Source organism: Bombina bombina, chromosome 7 (assembly GCF_027579735.1).
Source record: "Bombina bombina isolate aBomBom1 chromosome 7, aBomBom1.pri, whole genome shotgun sequence".
NCBI lineage: Eukaryota > Metazoa > Chordata > Amphibia > Anura > Bombinatoridae > Bombina > Bombina bombina.
In genome coordinates this window covers 90,649,252-90,666,329 of record NC_069505.1, presented here as the reverse complement: position 1 = coordinate 90,666,329, position 17,078 = coordinate 90,649,252, and positions in this window count along the sequence as shown.

Sequence of the window (17,078 nt, the reverse complement as noted above, 5' to 3'; positions counted from 1 at the left end):
TCCAGTTCTTGTGATGGCAGCTCATGCTATGGATATAGGTATTGCTGTCTACTGCTTTGAAATGAGTAGAGGTTTCGATCTTGCCATCTATGACCTCTATTTTTAAATCTAGAAAGATGAGTTCAGTATTGCTCCATGAGTGAGTAAATTTCAGACTGTTGGTGCTTCTGTTCATGACTTCAATGGTGTAGTTCAGATCCTCCTGGGTCCCTTTCCAGATGATAATGATGTCATCTATATAGCGGCGGTAGAGGACCAGGTCCGCGCTTGCTGAGCATGACTCCCAGAAGATGTTTTCCCACTTGCCCATAAATAGGTTCGCGTAACTAGGTGCAAACCTGGTCCCCATCGCTGTACCGCAAATCTGTTGGTAGTAATTTCCATCATCATGGAAGTAATTATGGATCAAGATGTACTGGATCCCATCCAAAATGAAGTCTTTCTGAACCTCAGGGACTTCTGGATCTTTATCAAGGAAGAACTTCACTGCTTCTAGTCCTTCCTCATGGGGGATACATGTGTATAGTGACACCACATCACATGTTGCTAAGATATAGCCTTCTTCCCATGTAATTCCCTGCAGGAGATTTAATATCTGAGTGGAGTCTTTGAGGTATGAGGATAACTCTTTTACATATCTCTGGAGATTTAGGTTGATGTATTCAGACAGGTTACTGCTTAAAGAACCGATACCTGAAATGATCGGCCTTCCTGGTGGTCTCTGTAAGGATTTATGAATCTTTGGCAGATGGTATAGTACCGGTGTAATAGGATAACTGATATTGATGTAATTATATTCCTTGGAGGTTAATATTCCTTGTTCCTTGGCAGGATCCAATATCTGCAGTAGTTCCTTTTTATAAATCTCTACTGGATTTGACGGTAGTTTTCGATATGTGTCCTGATCGTTCAAAATTCTGACATTTTCGGACTTATAGTCCTTTTTGTCCATAATAACGATCCCACCCCCCCTTATCGGCCGGTTTGATGATCAAATTGTGGTTTTCTTCCAATGTTTTAATGGTTGCAATCTGTTGTTTAGAGAGATTCTGTTTTCTTAATCTCAATTTCTTAGACTGTAAGTCTTTGATTTCTTTGCATACAATTGTTTCAAAGGCCTCTATGGCTGATCCTTTGCTGTTTGTGGGGTTGAAAGAAGACTTTGGTTTCAAATCCGTATGTCTATAAGTATCGACACATTCGTATGGTTTGTACACTGTTCTCTCCAATGCTGATTTGGCAAAAAATCTCTTTAATGTCAGCTTTCGTATAAATTCTTTGGTGTTGATGAAAGTCTGGAATTTGTCCAAGCTTCTACTTGGAGCGAATGAGAGGCCTAACCTTAATATCGAGTTATCTTCCTTGGTCAGCACATGAGAACTTAGATTGAATATGCCTTTGTTGTTTTCCATAGTTGTCATCTCATTCATATTATTAGTTCTTTTGTTTACTTTTGCCCCTCCTCGTTTTCCTCGGTGTGTTTTCTTCTTGTTGATGTCATTGGTCTTTCCGGACCCATCTCTCTCTGTTGTTTTGCAGATCTGTTTCTCTCCCTGTTGTATGCATGGTCCAGTTCTAAAAAAGATGATGGTGTATTGATTGTAGGTGTAGATATATGATTGTCTTTATGTTGATCTTTATATGGCTCCATTTTTTTTGGCCGTTGTTGGATTTTCCATTCATCCTTCGTATTTTCCTCATTTTTTCTGTAGGGGATCTGTCCTTCTCTCTTCTTAGGTGTTTTGTGTTCATTAGTTTGGTAGAAGTCGTCCCTTCTATTATATCTTTCAAAAGGGACATTTGCTCTATGGGTCCCATTGTTGGACCTAAATTCATTTTGTCTATAATAATTCGATCTCCCCTCATAGTAATGTCCTCTTGGTGAATTTTGGTATAAGTACTCTCCCCTATTTCCTGAATATTCTAATCTTCTGTCTTAGGTGTAATCCCATCTATTATACCCAATTTCTCTCCTTCTCTCAGGTCTGTATTCCTCCCTTCGTGTAAAATCCCTTTCATCCTCATAGTCCCTTCGGTGGCTGTGGTTTTGCCACCTGTTGTCATAATAGTGTCTAAACCTATTATTTGCATATGGTGTTTGAATATGGTAATTTGGTCGTGCAAAATGTCTTCGGTATGATCTATTTTGTTCCTGATTCTTAGGTCCATAATGTCTATTTGTTTGTCTTCTATGTTCATGGTTATAATCTAAATCTTGTTGGTGGTCAATGGTATATTCTACAGGTGTGGTTGTATTTTTTATGTCTCTCTCTATGTTGTTGTCTATGGTTTCCTTTATCAAAGTGTTTGTATGTTCCTCAGCAATTATCTCCTTACTTTCCAATTCTCTCAAGAGTTTTTTTGTCTTTTTTTGAATGACTTCATCTCTGATTTTTTTCACCTTTTTAAATAGGTTGTCTTTCTTTTCTGTAATATCTATAGACTCTTGTCCAGAGTGTTCCAAATTTATTAGAATTTCTTCATTCTCTTTTATTTTGGAATCCATGTTTCGTGCCAAGAATTCTCTATATTCTATAATTAATTTTATCAATTGTCTTGATGTATTTATCAGGACTAATTTCCATTTATCAGAGATGGAGTCAGATAGAGGGAAAGTACATTCCTTATGTGTTATGAGGCCTTTGGGTATAATGTCTAGTTCTAAGCACTTTTTAAGGAAAGAGATTTCAGCTTTATATTTAACTTCTGAAATCAGTAGTTTTTCCAATTCTCTAAAGATGGACTATATGTCTATAGTTTCATCCTCATCTATTTCAATGCTGATTAATTTGGTCTGTTTATTCACATCAATACATACATCCTGTCTTAGTGCAGCTAGAGATTCCATAGTGAACAGTATACGACTACAAACTAGGGGCTGCTGGAATGGTACTAGGAGTTATTACAATAGCAATAAGAGAATATCCCAGCGCCCACTAGACCTTATAGGCCCAGGATGGTGATACCTAGTTATAACCTAAATGCAATAATGTGAAAAAGGTAATCCTAGGAGCCAACAAGTGGCTAAGGTATATAAAATATTTAATACAACTCAGGGTACAAGGTTTTAAAAATACAGTATTGTAAATACAATTTAAAAGCAATTTAAAATGGCATGGATCCACGCTAATTACAATGAGGATAAGAATGTGAAATATATAAGCACTTATAACAATATACACAAGATGAATGTGCAAAAACAGCAATATCACAGGTAAACTGCAAAGTGACTTGGTGCAATGCTCCAATGTGCTAAAAAATGAGGTGGTTACAATCTGTAAAATTCAAAAAAATTCAAAAAAATCAAATACATTCAAAAAATGTGTCCAGTGTAGAAAAAAATGTTTCAAGAAAGAAATGTGTGTCAAGAAAAAACAGTCGATGTTGAATAAAAGTCAGTGTTGAAAATACCACAACAGAAGTCCACAATGAATCCGCTGGGGTGCTCCTATAGGTGTTTATCCAAAGGTATTGGTGAATAAGCTAGTGTTTGTTCAATAATATCCAATAAAAAATGTCCAATAAAAAATAAAATAAAACAATGTTATTGGTGGTGCTACCAGCCTGGGTGGGCTGGTATGGTTTGGAAAGGTGCACAATAAGAAAAAGCTCAATACAAACGATTCCAAAAGAAATTAAAGTAAAGACAATTCCAATGGTAAAAACAAATCCAAAAAATAAAAATGGATCCAAAAATAAAAATAAAAATAAGGGACCAAAACCTGTGAAGAGAAAGAAAAAGCGCAATGTGTAGAAAAATCACAATATGTTCCTCCAATTAAAATAAGGCTTACCAGTGTTGTCTATGCGTTTCGGCCTTCTCTGGGCCTTTATCAAGACTGGTGTTTGCTACATACTGATGGCCTTTTATAGGGGTTGTTTGGTTACAACCGGAAGTGGTTTGGTTTAGCCATTTCCGGTTTGGCGAATTTTTATATAATCTGAATTGTTAATAAAATGAGTCTTAAGGTCTGTTTTCTTGTTGGAATTAATAAATAGGTGATGTTTTGTTGTTATCACTTTTTAGGGAGTCTCTGTTTATCGTCTATTTTGTTTCTATGTATCCTCCATATTTTTATGATGTCACTTCCGGTAACGGATTTTCCTTACGGGCTTGTATAATATATATTATTATGTTAGTTTTAATCAGTTGTCTTTGCTGTCTGTTATGCTGGCTCATCCATAATAAATAGTTGCATATTGAATGAGGTTATGTCAGTTATTTCATATATGTTTCTTTTCCGTTTTTACAGTGTTCTGATTGGTCGTGACATCAGAGCTGTAATCATTAGGCTGAGCGTAAAGTAAATTACTGACGTCTAGTTCCGTGTGTCCCTAGATTAATCTTATAAAATAATTCAGTATATGTCAATCATAGTGTGAGTATGAGTATTGTACTTGGTGAATATTATACTGGATATGTCGCTAAAATGTCACAACGTCTTCTATCATCACTGTGTAATCAGTGTGGTATATTACTTGAAGGATTTATTTGTGATCAAAATGCTGGTGTGTAAATGGTGCACAGATTATCTCCGAAGAGAGTTGAAACCGAAGTATAATGCAGATTGTTAGTGATCCTGTAGTACTTTCAGTGTTGTGTACTGTGTGCAATTTCTGGACACTATTAGGGGTTGCTTATTGGTATTATTATCATTACATATGCGATAATGATACAATGCAATAATTTAATAAAGGATATAAATAATACATAGAATATCTCCAGAGAGAGTTGGAGTAAAAGAGGAATACTACAGATTATTAATAATTATTAATAATTCTGTAGTAGTTACAATATTACATACTGTGTATAATTTCTAAACACAGTTAAGGATTGTTTTAATATTATTCACTCTTATTGATATTTATGATTGTCCTTGCAATAATAGTACAGTGCAATAATTTGATAAAAAATTGTATATGATCTTATAAAAATCATATTTGATAAACGAGAGGGGAATGATAACAGGCTAGAAATAATTTAAAAAACTTAAAAAATAAAGAGAAAATCTGTATTCTTTATATCCAGCCAATATTTTAACACTTACCTATTATTCCATTACGCCAATACGCAGGCACCTACAATCCATCTATTTTAACATATCTCTGAGATTAAACACATAGGACACCCATCCCTATGTCTCCAAGATTAAACACATAGGACACTCATCTATATAATGGGTAATCCAATATTTTAACACTTACCCATTATTCCATTACGCCAAGACGCAGGCATCAAACCATCCACCTATTTTAACATATCTCTGAGATTAAACACATAGGACACTCATCCCTTAAATATACCCCCTTAAAGGTGATTAATTGATATTTACCATGTTTAAAATACCGCACTTTAAACTAGATCCCAAGCCGTATAAAATACAACAGAGCAACTGATCTATAAGCATATATACTATATATTTTTTATCTTTTATTTTTTCTTTTAATTTTATTTTTGTTCTATTATAGTCCCAAATTTGCAATTAACTTCAAGTATGTCATTTTATGACATTAACATACTATATTAATGACCTGAATACTTCATTAATCCAATAATAAACATTCCCCTGTCGTTTATCAAATATGATTTTTATAAGATCATATACAATTTTTTATCAAATTATTGCACTGTACTATTATTGCAAGGACAATCATAAATATCAATAAGAGTGAATAATATTAAAACAATCCTTAACTGTGTTTAGAAATTATACACAGTATGTAATATTGTAACTACTACAGAATTATTAATAATTATTAATAATCTGTAGTATTCCTCTTTTACTCCAACTCTCTCTGGAGATATTCTATGTATTATTTATATCCTTTATTAAATTATTGCATTGTATCATTATCGCATATGTAATGATAATAATACCAATAAGCAACCCCTAATAGTGTCAAGAAATTGCACACAGTACACAACACTGAAAGTACTACAGGATCACTAACAATCTGCATTATACTTCGGTTCCAACTCTCTTCGGAGATAATCTGTGCACCATTTACACACCAGCATTTTGATCACAAATAAATCCTTCAAGTAATATACCACACTGATTACACAGTGATGATAGAAGACGTTGTGACATTTTAGCGACATATCCAGTATAATATTCACCAAGTACAATACTCATACTCACACTATGATTGACATATACTGAATTATTTTATAAGATTATTCTAGGGACACACGGAACTAGACGTCAGTAATTTACTTTACGCTCAGCCTAATGATTACAGCTCTGACGTCACGACCAATCAGAACACTGTAAAAACGGAAAAGAAACATATATGAAATAACTGACATAACCTCATTCAATATGCAGCTATTTATTATGGATGAGCCAGCATAACAGACAGCAAAGACAACTGATTAAAACTAACATAATAATTTATATTATACAAGCCCGTAAGGAAAATCCGTTACCGGAAGTGACATCATAAAAATATGGAGGATACATAGAAACAAAATAGACGATAAACAGAGACTCCCTAAAAAGTGATAACAACAAAACATCACCTATTTATTAATTCCAACAAGAAAACAGACCTTAAGACTCATTTTATTAACAATTCAGATTATATAAAAATTCGCCAAACCGGAAATGGCTAAACCAAACCACTTCCGGTTGTAACCAAACAACCCCTATAAAAGGCCATCAGTATGTAGCAAACACCAGTCTTGATAAAGGCCCAGAGAAGGCTGAAACGCGTAGACAACACTGGTAAGCCTTATTTTAATTGGAGGAACATATTGTGATTTTTCTACACATTGCGCTTTTTCTTTCTCTTCACAGGTTTTGGTCCCTTATTTTTATTTTTGGATCCATTTTTATTTTTTGGATTTGTTTTTACCATTGGAATTGTCTTTACTTTAATTTCTTTTGGAATCGTTTGTATTGAGCTTTTTCTTATTGTGCACCTTTCCAAACCATACCAGCCCACCCAGGCTGGTAGCACCACCAATAACATTGTTTTATTTTATTTTTTATTGGACATTTTTTATTGGATATTATTGAACAAACACTAGCTTATTCACCAATACCTTTGGATAAACACCTATAGGAGCACCCCAGCGGATTCATTGTGGACTTCTGTTGTGGTATTTTCAACACTGACTTTTATTCAACATCGACTGTTTTTTCTTGACACACATTTCTTTCTTGAAACATTTTTTTCTACACTGGACACATTTTTTTAATTTATTTGATTTTTTTTTAATTTTTTTGAATTTTACAGATTGTAACCACCTCATTTTTTAGCACATTGGAGCATTGCACCAAGTCACTTTGCAGTTTACCTGTGATATTGCTGTTTTTGCACATTCATCTTGTGTATATTGTTATAAGTGCTTATATATTTCACATTCTTATCCTCATTGTAATTAGCGTGGATCCATGCCATTTTAAATTGCTTTTAAATTGTATTTACAATACTGTATTTTTAAAACCTTGTACCCTGAGTTGTATTAAATATTTTATATACCTTAGCCACTTGTTGGCGCCTAGGATTACCTTTTTCAAATTAAAAAGACCAAAGCCAAATTTATGATAATAATGATCAATCACTTTACCTCACTTAAGACAACTAGAAAATGAAAGTGTACATAGCAATATAGTTAAAGAGATTTCACAGGAGTATAAATTGGAAGACTTTCTGGAACTAAGCACATATAGAAACATAGAATTTGACGGTAGATAAGAACCAAAAAGTCCCATCAAGTATACTCATATTACATGTTACATTTTTTTAAGGATAGTCTTATGCATGTCCCAGGCATTTTTTAATTCCTTTACAGTCTTTGAGTTTACTACCTCAATTGGAAGTTTATTCCATGAATCCACCTCCCTTTCTGTAAAAAAAATGCTTCCTCACATTTCTCCTGAATCTGATACCCTCTAACTTTAGATTGTGACCCCTTGTTTTGGCATTTGATTTTTGTTGAATATGCTTTTAACTTCTACTTTATTAAGTCCCTTCATATATTTGAAGGTTTGTATCTTGTCCCCTCTTTCCCTTCTATCCTCTAAATTATACATATTTAGATAATGGTCTTAGTTCTTTTATTAGAATATCACCCTAAATATTATCTCAGCAGTGTAATTGTGTTGAATGTGTTGATTATGAATATTAATAATTAATAACAATAAAATTATTGTCAATTTTCGATATTAATATTCAATCACAATTTAAAATATTTCCTAAGTTCTGACCAGTTAATTATTATGAACACAGAGATTATATTTATGCAGTAAACTGAATATCACTTATGACCAGATATATATTACAATTCATTATTACAATATTAAAATAATCTAACAAGCTGAAAATTTTTTAGATCAATTAATATTCAATTAAATTGTCTGTTACCCTGGATACAGACACAATATTATTCATGAATTAACCTTAACTCAATGAATATCACCCTTGAATTTCACTAGAACAATTTATAATTAGCCAGAAATTTTAACCAATTCAATATATATAGATTATTTAACAACGTTTGGGCTGCGCATATAACCAAATCTCGAAATAAAATATTAGCTTATCTCCCACAAAGCTAATGGAATTTCCAGGAAAATATAATTCAACTGTCTAACCCACCATAATCTTATATATCTTCAATTAATCAACCATAGAGTTTTAACACTATTGAGAAGCTAATATATGTATTGTTAACCAATACAGCAATAATAAATATAATATGACCACCTTTAAATACAATTTCTAATACATATTACAACAACTTCAAATCAATTTATCAGTATAAAATACAAAATCTCTCTTTTCCTCTTTGGTTAAATGTATTTAATGCTAAATGTTATTATTTATAGACTACACTGGTCTATGAAATGTTAAAGGGACAGTCTGCACCAGAATATTTATTGTTTTAAAAGCTAGATAATCCCTTTATTACCCATTCTCTAGTTTTGCATAACCAACACAGTTATACTAATACACCTTTTACCTCTGTGATTATCTTGTACCTAAGCCTCTGCAAACTGCCCCTTGTTTCAGTTCTTTTGACAGACTTGCATTTTAGCCAATCAGTGCTGGCTCATAGGAACTCCATGTGTGTGAGCACAGTGTTATCTATATGAAACACATGAACTAACACCCTCTAGTGGTAAAAAAATTTGTTAAAATGCCCTGAGCTAAGAGGCGGCCTTCAAGGGATAAGAAATTAGCATATGAACCTCCGACATTTAGCTTTCAACTAAGAATACCAAGAGAACAAAACATAATTGGTAGAAGAAGTAAATTGGATTTTTTTTTTAAATTACATGCCCTATCTGAATAATGGAAGTTTGTTTTGGATAGATTGTCACTTTAAATTATAACTATAAATTACATTTTTAAATACAGCTTCAATTATACTATTTCTATAAAGAATATCTAGCTAAAGTCTATTAAAATTATCGAAATAATCGCGATACGTTACCAGTTCTCAATTTGAGAGTTCAGTCACAGGGTTCTTCACTGTCATACAAAGGGAGATTTGCACAATTTTGTAGGTGAATACATTAATCCCAATAATCTCTTACCCAGAAAGAGGGTTCCAACAGGGTTTATCAAAATGAATAACCAATTAAATATATATAGCTTATTTAACAACGTTTGGGCAGCACATATATCCAAATCTCACAATAAAATATTAGCTTAACTCCCACAAATCTAATGGAATATCCAGGAAAATATAATTAAAATGTCTAGCCCACCATAATCTTATATAACTTCAATTAATCAACCGTAGAATGTTAACACTATTGACAAGCTAATATATATTAACCAATACAGCAATAATAAATATAATATGACCAACTTTACACACAATTTCTAATATATATTACAGCAACTTAAAATCAATTTATCAGTATAAAATACAAAATCTATCTTTTCCTCAATGGTCAAATTTATTTAATGCTAAATGTAATGATTTATAGACTGCACTGGTCTATGAAATATTAAATTATAACTATCAATTTCATTTTTAAATACAGCTTCAATTATACTATTTCTATAAAGAATATCTAACTAAAGTCTATTAAAATTATCTAAACAATTATGATACGCTACTAGTTAACCAATTTGAAAGTTCAGTCTCCAGGGTTCTCCACTGTCATACAAAGGCAGATTTGCACAATTTTGGAGGTGAATGAATAGAGTCCAATAATCTCTTACTCAGAAAGAGGGTTCCAACAGGGTTTGTCAAAATGAATAACCAATTCAATATATATAGGTTATTTAACAACGTTTGGGCAGCACATATTTCCAAATCTCACAATAAAATAATAGCTTAACTCCCACAAATCTAATGGAATTTCCAGGAAAATATAATTCAACGGTCTAGCCCACCATAATCTTTTATAACTTCAATTAATCAACCATAGAATTTTAACACAACTGACAAGCTAATTTATATTAACCAATACAGCAATAATAAATATAATATGACCAACTTTACATACAATTTCTAATATATATTGCAGCAACTTCAAATCAATTTATCAGTATAAAATACAAAATCTATCTTTTCCTCAATGGTCAAATTTATTTAATGCTAAATGTAATGATTTATAGACTACACTGGTCTATGAAATATTAAATTATAACTATAAATTTTATTTTTAAATACAGCTTCAATTATACTATTTATATAAAGAATATCTAGCTAAAGTCTATTAAAATTATCTAAACAATCATGATACGTTACCAGTTAACCTATTTGAGACTTCAGTCCCCAGGGTTCTTTACTGTCATACAAAGAAATATTTGCACAATTTTGGATGTGAATGAATAGAGCCCAATAATCTGTTATCCATAAAGAGGGTTTCATTAGGGTTTGTCTTGCAAGACTGTGTTACACACTAAGGTCAGGTAGGCAAAAAGCAGCTCTGGCAAGCAGGGTCATTCAAGTCAGTAACTCATCAAAAAAGGGCCTTCACTTCCTGTGCAAAGAGTTTTTATCCATGACAAACTCAACCTCCATTTTGAAATCATGCAATAGAAGAAATATGGGTGTGAACTTATCTCTCATTGGATATTCACTTATCTGCATCTGGCACTTAATTAACCAATTATGCACCTCTGGATGCATTACTTAGAATGACCACAGGGGGCAACAGGAATTGGAATGTAGTTTTATTAGTAAAATACTTAAATTACAGAAACATATATTTCCTTATATACTTTTATAAAGTGTCTATTAAAATACATCTATGATTTCATAGTTCTACTAAAATATTGGGTTGAATATATGGCCCATCCAATTTAACAGAGTATGTATTTTTAAGACTAGACATGGATATAATTCGACATCTGTCAATATATATATATATATATATATATATATATATATATATATATATATATATATATATATATATATATATATATATATATATATATATATATATATATATATATATATATATATATAAATAAAACAAATACACCTATCTAATGTATGTCTCAGGGTTTTTTCCCTGCTTTGTTTGCCATGTGCTGCTGGCAACCATTTTACTCACCTCTCTTGCTGACTCTGGTGCATAGTGTGTGATGCTGCTCATTTCCTGCACGCCCTTTTATGGCCAGACTGGTGTACATCATCCATGTGAGACAGGTTGCAGTCTCATAATTGTGATGTCATCACTTATTATTTAAAGGGCCTCTACTTATTATTTAAAGGGCCTCTGTTCAGTATGCTTTGCCCTTGCGTTGTCTCAGAACTGTTTGTGAGTTCCTGTTCCTGTGTATTACCTGGCTCTCTGACTTCCCTCATAGTTCCTGATTCCTGGCTTGTTCCTGACTCTGCTGTTCTCCTTGTTCCTGATTCTGGCTCGTCTGACTACTTGCTTTGGCTCCTGACTCGGCTCGTCTGACTATTCGCTTTGGCTCCTGACTTGGCTCGTCTGACTATCAGCTCTGGTTTTGACTCCTGGCTTGTTATTTGACTTCTGGACTTTTTATTATTTTTTGCTATTAATAAAGGTGTGATTTTTTTTGCACTTCTCATCTCAGTCTGATTCCTGGCACCCTGACATTACGCAAGGGCCATGAATCCACCTTTACCTACCATCATTTCTAGGATGGATGTACAGGATCACCGCTTTGATCAATTTGCACTAGCCCTGCAAACCCTGCTGACTCACACTGCACATTTGGACCAAAGTGTCCGGCAAGTTATGGCTGCTCCTGTTTCCGCTGCTGCACCTAGTCCTACCAGGAGCATGTCCGGTTCTGCACCTCTACCTCAGCAATATGGAAGTGATCCTATTCAGTGCAGAGGGTTTTTGAACCAGGTGGCCATTTACTTTGAGATATTACCTAGGCGTTTCCCTCTGACAGAGCTAAGGTGGGATTTCTCATCTCGTTACTCTCTGACACAGCTCTTGCCTGGGCTAATCCCTTGTGGGAGTCTAATAAACCTGTGATTTCAAATTATCCTGAATTTGTGGCCTCCTTTTTAAGGGTATTTGATGTTCCGGCTCGCTCCTCCTCTGCTGCTAAACGACTCATGTCCATTCAGCAAGGTACAAGACCTGTTGCTCAGTATGCCATTGAGTTCCATACACATGCCACAAAGGTTGGTTGGAACTAGTAAAATTTTGACTGGAATTTCTCCCTGACCCCATTTAAACACAATCCAGCAATACCTATACCTAACATTGCAAAAAATCCAGACGAACCGACCCACATCGGTAAAGCAACATTCCAATTTCTCTTACAGTCTATCAAGTTAAAAACATATGAAGAAATCAGTGGCACGGAACCCGGGCTCTTGCCTAATTGGTTCTCATATGCACAGCTGAAATATTTTTATGAAACTCACACACATAAAAATCAGCTTGCTAGACAAACAACAGCCTTTGAAAAACTATGCCTCAGGAAACACACACTACCTTATTCTATCTCACTAATCTATAAAATCCTACTAGCACCAGATACAAACTCACTACTGAGCTACACTAGTGCTTGGCACAAGGAACTCAAATTAAACATTACAAACCAAAAATGGCTAGAAGTATTCAGTATTCAATGACAAAAGCCTCTTCCATTTCTTCAAGGGTTTTGGAAACTAACCTCAAATTTTTAACACGTTGGTACCTAACACCCCATAGACTACAAAAGATATATCCTAAATCAACAGGCAGGTGTTGGAGAGATTGTGGGGAAAGAGGCACCATGTTACAGATTTGTCTGAAAATACACGACTTGCTAGATGAAGTGACGGCTAGAATAAGCACAACTATAGGGTCACTCGTACTCAACAGACCAGAAACACTCCTAATATAAAGGCCTCCCTAAATTAAAAGATAAAGCAAAAAATGCATTAATGATTCTAATGCTTAACAGCATTAAAATAATAATCCGCAGACACTAGAAATCCTCAGATATCCCCACCATAGGGGAAACGTTAAACCAGGTAGATCTACACCTGCAAATGGAGAGATATCATTATTTAAAATCTGACACAATAGAGATTCATGAAGCTATGCTTGAAATGTGGAAACAGGCTAAACAGAGGACTTGAAAATAGATAGAGATTAGAAATTAGATACTGCTATCCAAACCACTCACACCTCCTTTCTTGCCACTGACCGCACAATACAGCATTAAGAAAACACCCATGCTGTGGAATAGGAGTATAGGGAAAAAAAAAAAAAAAACTCTCACAATAGATAAATGGCTATATTGATATGAAAAAGCAAGCAAGATTCAGGACAATTAATTAATCACTTATTTACTTTATTATGGAAATTCAGGTAAAACATTGTTCAACAGTAGTGATGAATGCCTACTCAGGCGTTAGAAAGATTTCACTTCATAATTTTGATTCCTTTTTGTCATAATGTTATTTCTCGTTTCTCCTTCCTTTTTCACCTTCCTTTTACTTCTTCATTTAGCTCTCCTTTATAAAGCCTTTATATCAATTATTATAAACTTATTGATGAGGACCCAAAAGAGGTCTGAGCATTTGTTAATAGGGCCAAAATGAGAATACTAGCTATATTTTCATAAGTACAGAGGGATTTCCTAGATTAAGGTTATAATCTCTAATTCCAACTAAAGTATACCATAGTACTAGTCTAATATGTTTGCAAATGTATCTTTAACCCTTGACTAGGAACACATGCAACGGTAACCTTTGCAATTGTAACCCATGCAGAACTTTGTATTTATCAGTATTTTGTATTGTTTATAATTCCTCAATAAATTTATTAAAATAAAAAAAAGATACTTTTTGAAAAATCCAAAAGAAAGAAACAAAAATGTACATAGAGAAGAATACATACATACAGATTTAAAACCAACATCTCCTTTATTCCCTGCACAGTACAAAGGTAGTGCAATTGAAAAATTTCAAAGAAAAGTAAAGGAGGGTATAGATAAAATTTATAGTATAAAATGTATATAATGGAACCTAACAAGGAAAGAACAGGAGGTCCTAACATATGCTACTGGGGTGGAATACAAGGAATGTATGGCTATGTGAAACTCTCCTTTAATTCCTACTTTGTCTAAAAGTATATGCATATAGCTCCAGTCTACTCTGTCAAATTCCTTCTCTGCATCTAACGAGAAGTGCAGAGAAGGCACTTTATTAATGGAGGCATAATTTATTGTCTATGATTTTACGGGTATTGTCTGGTGCTTCCCTAGCTTTAATAAATTCAAACTTGTTAGAGTGGATACGTTTTATTAAGGGTTCATTCAGTCTGTTGGCCAAGATCTTAGTAAATAACTTGATGTCCTGATTTATTAGGGAGATGGGTCTAAAGTTTTGGCACAAATGTTTGTTCTTACCTGGTTTTGGTATAACTGAAATTCTGGCTAGCAGCGTTTTGTTCGGTATTTCGTAGCCTTGCATGATGGAATTAAATATGGTGACGAGTTGTGGAGCTATTTGATCTTTAAAAGTTTTATAGAATATTCCCGTAAAACCATCTGGCTCAGGTGCTTTACAAATTTAAGTTTTTTTATCGCTAAAAGCACTTCAGTTAATGTTATCGGAGCGTTTATTATGTTAACATCCTCTATGGGTAAAATGGGGAGTGTGCTGTCACCTAGAAAATTATTAAAGGTCTACAATTTGTTTGTCTCTTTAGTTTGTTATAGTAAATTATAAAAAAATTAAAAGTTTGCAAATATGTTCGCAATGTACAGTTGGTCATTTGTTGTGTTGCCCAAAGGTGTTTGCAATTGAGGGACCATGGTGGCTCTAGTTATCTCTTTTATTTGCTAGCATTCTATATGACTTATTGGAGTGTATGAAGTAGCGAGTATCTAATAGCTTTATGGATTTAATGGCTTCTTCTGTTAGGATTTTATCTAGTTCAATGTTTTTCTGTTTTAAAAGTTGTGTTGATGAGTGCCACGGCTGAGTTGTTTTTCTTTGTTTTAAGGTCATGATTTCTCTTCTCAATTCCTCTTGTTTTTGTTTGTTCTGTTTTGTTTAGTTGTTTCAGAGATAATGATCCCTCTTGCATATGCCTTGAGCACACCCCATTGGTGTATAAGGTTGGTTGTAGATTTATTATTGGAGATAATAAATCAGGATATATTTGTTTTGTAATTGTTGTTGGAATTGTTTATCTAACAATATTTTAGGGTTAGGAACCCACAAACGGGTTCTTAAGTGATTAATGATGCCACTTAGGGTGATTTCAACTATAGCGTGATCTGACCAGGGACAATTTCGAATATGTGCTTGGGATAGGAGAGGGACCAAGATTTGGCTTAGTAGGATATAATCTATTCTGGAGAATGAATTATGTAATGGGGAGTATTATGTATATTCTTTGATGCCTTTGTGTAAGGTTCTCCATCAGTCAATTAGGTTGTGGTCTAGCAAAAAATCATTTAGAAGTTTTTGATTGGGGTTTATTCTTCTTTAATTTTGAACTGTGGGTGTTGGCCTATCTAAGACATTATTTAATGTTAGATTAAAATCACCTCCAATGATCATTCTGTATTTCTTCCACATAGTTGTTTACTGACCTTGGAGATGATGGAGCATTGGTGATCGTTGGGTGCATATGCGTTACAGATTGTGATGGGAGTGTTATGTATGAGACCTCGTATTATTAGGTATCTTCCATCTTTATCAGTGATGACCTCTTCTTCTTTAAAATTAAGGGTTTCATGGAGTAGGATAGAAACCCCACAACGTTTTTTGGAGCAATGGGCAAGGTAGTGTTCTGGTTATATTTTGTCCCAGTATTTGGGAATGCTAGGTTTAGTGAAGTGTGTTTCTTGTAACATCATGACATGTGTGGTTAGGGATTTATATCCCAATATTGCTTTTCAACGTTTGGTGTTAGAGTGTAATCCTCTAACATTGTGAGAAACAGTTTTAATAGAGGTCATAGGGAGGAGGTAAGTAAAATTAGCTGGTTTAGCTTATACTTAGTCTAGAAGTTTGCCTTATTATTAGTGGTCATTATGTGTAGGTTTTATGCAGTTTTAGGGAGAAGCCAGACCGTATAAGCTGTAGTGGTGGTAGGATATAATGTGTCTGTATATTTGTGGATTGAAACAGAGTTCCATACTGTTTTCTTCATGTGTGCCCAAGGGGCAGAGGGATTTAATGTAGTGAAGGACAGTCTAATGTGTATATATGTGAGAGTGTGTGTTAAACACATAAGTAAACATAACATAACATTCAACAGGAACATGAACATATGCAACAGTACTTTAATCATAAAATTTGAAATGTATTAAGATAACATAAATGAAGAGAAACCAAAATATTATAGTATCTTGAGAAAGTGTGTGTGGAAGGGAACCCATATCAGGGTGGAGTGGGGATAGGGGGAAGGAGTGGGGAGGTGGAATAAGCTAGAAATCACCTCAGGGAAGCATGTAGATATGGGAAAGAGTATGCCAGTAAATTTGTTAGATTTGCTAATCATATTTCTGATCAAGGGGAAAATGGTACATCTTTTTTTTTTTTTCTTTTTCCTTTGTTTTTTTGAAATACACATGAATAACAAAAATAGTAGCAATTTTGTCTAACTAGAATCATCTAGAATATATTATATTTTAGCTTTACATCTAAATAAACATTTTGA